The 6322-nt window shown below is 38.2% G+C and overlaps 1 long non-coding RNA gene across 1 annotated transcript; it reads left to right on the top strand.

Annotated features, from left to right (window-relative positions):
- Window positions 1–814: 814 nt before the first annotated feature.
- Window positions 815–6058, top strand: LOC107266879. Its single transcript, XR_001537495.2, has 2 exons — window positions 815–1118; window positions 4431–6058. It is a non-coding gene; the product is annotated as an uncharacterized LOC107266879 (long non-coding RNA).
- Window positions 6059–6322: the final 264 nt, after the last annotated feature.

Genomic DNA, 6322 nt, shown 5'->3' with positions numbered 1-6322 from the left:
TGATAAAAGTGAACCTGGAGACGGCGCGCTTTTGAATCTATCGATTATTCACCTGAGCGGGTCCCTTGACAAAGAAGGTTAGGTTAGGGTGAGATAGGTTTCGGATGTCGGATAAACGGGTTACGTCGCCTTGTCGGCAGTGTACGTCAGGTTGGTGATGACCACATTTGACTGAAAGATGAGTCTCACATGATCTGCACGTCAAAACGCTGTCGACATTATCTACCTTGGCCCGTAGGAAAAACCATCAAGCGCTTCTATTGAGAAATACTACGTGTCTCGTGACTGTATCCTCCGTCAGGAACACGATGGTAAGGTCGTTAGGTTATCTGTGGATTACGCTAGAGCGTACGCGACGGACTAGTTATTTTATCGCCTGTCAGGTGGCGCCAGGTGTTCGTACTTCGAATATCCCTGTACGATTGTTGGTATTTCGTATCGTCACGCTAACGATAATACTAATTGTTCGGGCTATTTAGATTTTAATAATTCATAATACTTATTACCAACATCCAGAAGTATGTAACGTTATTTCCTTATAAAAAAAAGCGTAGTCAGATTTTCAAATGATATTCCCAGTCCAATTCTCAGATAATTTAATTACAAAATTAATTAACTCTGTAAAATTTTAATAGAAATTTATACAAATTGTATTCTGTAACAGAACAACCTTTTATCCTTTTCTTGCAAATAAAAAAAAATTCATTCCTAACAATTATCACATATATTATAGAATTCCAGCTGATAATCTAACGCTCAACCATTGGAGGAACTTGATGTCAAAAGGTCATCGCTTGAAGAAACGACGTAAAGGAAGTTACGGCCTTCAGTACAATTTAGAATGCATTGGTGCAATGTAGTGCTAGTGCTGTCGCTGCTGAATGCAGTTTACGCCACGGCCTGGTCCTTTCGTGAGCTAATAAATACATTAGCAAATCTCGTCTCGGATAAAAACAATACAGAACAATTGAAGCTGTACGAAACTGATGATAATACAGCAGTATCGAGTGGTTCAATATTAAAAATACCTCCCCGAAGAAAATCAATTATGTGTAAACCTGGACAGCAACTAGACGCTCGAGGAAGGTGCAGGGTTGTTTGGTGAATCCGAGAAAAAGGTACGTGTCTTACCTAATTTTCCTGATCAAAATACACATTCAATACTACGCCCTATATCTTTAATTATAATTAGATACTTTGTTTTTGGCATCTCACAATATATTTCATTGACACGTGCTTGTTAAAATTCTCCAAAATTTCAATAACACCAACAGCCAAAGTACTCGCTATCGCCGTCGGAGCATCTAGTACTATTTAGCAAATTCCAGCATTCGATTCAAGGCGTGCGGACTATCGTGAGATAAGAAATCAGTAAAAAAAATGTATTTCAGTCGGCAAGTGAGTAATGTAGTGAGATTGGATGTATAGGGCAGAAAAGGGCGTTCACGTTGACCGGTAGAAGATCCGATAGGTAGCTATACAAGAGTATTCACAGAGGGAGCTAAAGAGACAAGAAAACTTGGCGTTAATTGCGGCGTTCCTGGTCGAGGCAACTTGGGAGAACGAGGGAACTTGTGCGATTAACGAGCTCTCTGGCTGGTCAGGCTGGCCAGACTTCGACCTTGTCTCTGCTGGCTGCTTGCGTAGTAGTGGGAAGAGTAAGCAGGGGTATACGGGATTAGTTTATCGTGGCTGCCGGAGTCAGTCCTATTAGCGCTATAGTAACATCAGCATGCGACTCGATTTGTTTGTGGCGCTGGCGGTGACGCTGCTCTGTCTTATCTCTGTGACGATACGACCGGTCGACGGTAGACCACAGCAAAGTCAGCAGGAAGAACATTTCATACCTTTTAACAAGTTGGTCAACAAGGGTTCTATCATCAGTGTTCCTATACGATGTCCAAACCAAACTTTTAACGTAAGAGGCCGTTGCCGTACGGTTTTTTAGGTAAGACTCTGAATATTATTTTTTGTTTATTGAATAACGATACTGAAGATGCGACGCAACTAAATATTTTAATTGAAACTAACGTGGTGTGCAGGATGCTCGAGATAAAGGTATTATCGTCATGTTAGTATTCTTTTTTCGATCTTATTTCACTGGAAGATTCTCTTTTGTCTGTGCTATACGTGCATAATATGAGACGGCTCAGTGCGGCGGATAATATTTTCTCGGCTTGACCGGTTTTCTGGCATTTATACCAGGGAAACATACGTAACGGATTTAAGGTATTAATACAGTGTATCTTAGGAATGATTTTACTTTCTGAAGTTTTAAAGTAAAGTAGCCCAAGAGTATGCAACGTGATTTTTTTATTGAAATGACAAACAAATCAACTTTGCCATCTACTGTGAATAATTATAATATTAGTATATTAGTTTCAATCATTTGGTATAACCGAATTTTTTGCTGATACTCAAATATTGTATCGCTACTTTACGTCTAAATCGACCAATGTCGAGCATGTATCAACTGTAATTTTGGTATCTTTGCACATAAGTAATCATTAAGGTGGTTTGATTAGCATCATAATAATAGCATACCTATTTCGGCGAATAACCTGTATTACCTGTATTTTAATAAGTGAAATATATACATATATAATAATATGTAATAGTGCAATTTTGCCTAATATCATTTCGCACATATCGGAAAGTGAAAGATAAATAAATTTGTAATTTTGCACGCGTGATTATTAAGCACATGCCAAGAACATATATAACATTCAGATCTGTGTCTTGAAAGTACCCTCATGGTCGAACTACCTTCATCATTTTTGCAAGTATTAAAAGTAAGACTGATATTAAGGTGGCATTGTTTGAAAGTATTTTTTTTTCACATTTTTAAAGTGCTCCGGCGATAATAATTATATTAATAATAGGAAATCACGAGTTAAACGGGCAGTAAACAAATGCCAAGGTTTTTGAGTAAAAAGTAAGTGTGTGAAAATAGAAAATGACCTCAACGGTCGAGCCAAAAATCATGACATTCTAACGTACGAAAATGGAGATAATGAATTTTAAAGCTATTCATTTTTATAGGAAAAATATATCTATATAGTGGAAATTAACACATTCAAACTTTTTATATCAGAAATCACACGGCAAATCATGTTCAAATTTTGCATAGACGAGGATCTAGTTAGTCTAATATATAAAGAGTTGAGAATTTTATCTTGGATTGAATGTCATCACAGGACTACTTTAGCCTACACGTATAACCAGTTATATGGTTAATTTATTCCTTTCTTGCACAAATGCCATAGTGTTCTAAAAGCACGCAGTAAAAAATTCTCAAGAGTACGCACGTCGTGCTCTTGGGAAACAGTATCTCAGCTTCTACGCGTTTTCCCGTCCATTTCTTTTTTTGACTTTCAGACAGTCAAAGTGAGTAATTGCAAACGAAAATCGAATGAAAAATGCTTTTCTCTATAACGTGGAGCAAAATTGGATTCAGTGTATACACTGTACCTATATAAGCATTGGATCCAATCTTGGTTATTTTTTCTATTTTTTCGAGACGTCAAAAATGACGTATCGAAAATGACACACATTATTTTAGTGTTTGGCACGCACGTAAATTGTTGTGTTTGCAGATAACAAACTTTTTAACAAATTATCTGCAATTTTTAACTGTTCGAGTCACTTCCTGTTCTTCGTGTCCTTTAATTTGTAAATTCCTAAAAAAATGATACGACGCAAATGTTCATCGTGGAAAATTCTTAAAATTATTAACAAAGTTATACAGATTGCTTTTTTAAATTGAGCCATTTTTTTTCTGTAAGTATATCATAAAATTTGGTACGATCACGCCAATCAATATAAAATACTGCTATACCCAAGTAATATATTGAGTGGATAACTTTTGGGCCACCGTACCCGAATGCATTTGGTGCCCTTGAAAGTGTAAGGATTCGCCCAAGATTTAGCTAGAAATCATCCCAGGCTAGTCCTCTATGCATACGTATACAAAAAAATCCTGTGGACGTGCTGAAAATCTCCGAATTTACGATCACCCTATATACATACATCCCAGGACCATACACTCGGAGGTTTCTCACGACGTCTAACGTCGACCCTTTCCAGCGAGGGTAGGTTTTGCGACGGATATTGCACGGCTATCCGTCATCTTGAGGGATGGCCGCCAATCGTCCGGAGTCCTGGCTAAACGGCATCAGAACTCCTTTTGCTGGAAGATCCCTGCAGAAAAGTATGGAACGGATTTCCACGTGTATATATTCCCAATTCCTAACCCGACTTATATACTGATGAAACTGAACGCGAATTCTTGAGGGATCATCGATTAGCACAGTAAAGCATATCTCGTGCCATAATAACTATATATTTTTCATATAATCGGTATCATTGACAATTCTCTTATCATTTGATACAACACCGTCCTATCGAATTAATTATAATTTTTGTTTCAGACATCAAACGTAGACAACGGATCGATCTTAATTATCGGAACGCCTAATAATATCCTCCCCCACTCGTCGACAATTAACGTACTTCATTGACAGCTACGACTTTCGTCAGGTGATAAATTTAGTCGCAAGGATATATATATATACTGCATCGACGATAATGGAGATGTTAATAAAAATTTAATTTTCATTATAATATAAGCAACTAATTGTATACATATATATAATTATAATACGTACAGTAGGCTTCTAACATATAAAGCGTGCTATCGATATATCTCCACGCTTTGACTTCTCTCAAGGGACTGTCTCTCAACTCTTTTCTTTTTATTCCTTTTCTCGTTGTTTGTATTCAATCTAGAAGTCAATATAATAACGCGAATACGATTTGATCGTGCGTAAACCGTAGAAGAAGAGAGTGAGAGAGAGAGAGAGAGAGAGAGAGAGAGAGAGAGAGAGCAGTGTTCTATCGATCTTCTCCACGGCGACACACTCTTCTCCGGTACGCGTGTCTCTATAGGCGTATATACTTATTTAGTCGCGGCAGGTTCTCTCCAAGGGAAACATTTAAAGAGACTTGGACACGTTTGCCCATTTTTATACGTTCCCGCTAAGGGAGAAGGTAAAAAATAAGAGAAAAGCGTAGACCCTTCCATCCGGGAATACTTCGTATCGTCATACAAAAAAGTGTATGCAGTAAAGTTGTAAATTTCTGTATACGTATCTCATTGTGTAGTCGGAAACTTTGATCCCTGATTCTGTGAGAAAACTGCGAATTATTAGAACCGAGCAAATTGGATAACGCTGTATCAATAGCCATAGGTCAAACTATTTGAAATACGCTGCGGCTGTTTAATTAGTACCGGAAGTCGAACCACTAGTTACTTAGTCACTTGCGGCTACTGTGATCTACTTACTGTGTCATCTATTCAGCTTTCAAGCTATTATTGATGCTCAGTTACGTTCTGAGCATCGGGGAGAATTTTGCAGGCGTTTAAGAATATTTAGCCACAGTTTATAACGGCATGACGCCTTTACGTATTTTGACAACTGTTCTCACACTTCTTGCCATTTTCTCCGTGGCATTGGTGGAGCCATTAACGATCCCGGAATGCAATGGAAAACCGTACGGTTACTTGAGGTGCCCTGATGGTTATAGGAGAATTCGAAATGGTCGTTGCAGGAAGATCCTGAGCGTGTAGCATTTTTATAAGGTAACGAGTAGGACGGTAAAGCAGAGCTGAGTATTTCCGTAACGGTTTCAGTCACTGAATTAATTTGCGTGGAAAATCACTTTTTAATTTCCTTGGACAAACTGAGCGCGGCGATACTCATCTCTTTCTCTGTATAAATAATAGAAACTCGTATTTGAAACATGATAACCGATCTTCCAGCCGGAAGTTCTCATAGTCATCTTCATTTCTAGAATCGAGCGTTGACCTACGAACACGATATTGGGTCAAGTAGTGTAATGCGGACGCGCACTATGCTCACATCAGGATCACCTGCGTAGAGGGTGTACCAATTGAACTTTTTTTTTTAATTATCTTGCCTGCTTTGTAAAGTCGACCGTTTGATGTCGGACCGGTAATTAATTGCAAGAATAAAGGAAAAATATTCGAGCAAACTAAGGGAACGGTTTCTTCGTTCTCTTATGACTTACTTTTTTTTTTTCCTTTTCTTTTATCCACTCTCATTGTCATCCTCGTCTTCGTTTCTATTTCTCTCTGTCATTTCCACTCTTTCACTTTCCTAAATTATTCTCGTCGTATCGGACTTTTCGCTTCCGGCGGAAGTCGCTAATAACGGGTCATGGACTACAGAGTGTGTAGGTAGTTGTACCACAGCTGTATCATGATAGATATTGGATAATAATTGTGACACAGTTTAATGCT

Source organism: Cephus cinctus, unplaced genomic scaffold (assembly GCF_000341935.2).
Source record: "Cephus cinctus unplaced genomic scaffold, Ccin1 Ccin1_scaffold0330, whole genome shotgun sequence".
NCBI classification, from domain to species: domain Eukaryota; kingdom Metazoa; phylum Arthropoda; class Insecta; order Hymenoptera; family Cephidae; genus Cephus; species Cephus cinctus.
This window is presented reverse-complemented; position numbering and strand designations above follow the sequence as displayed.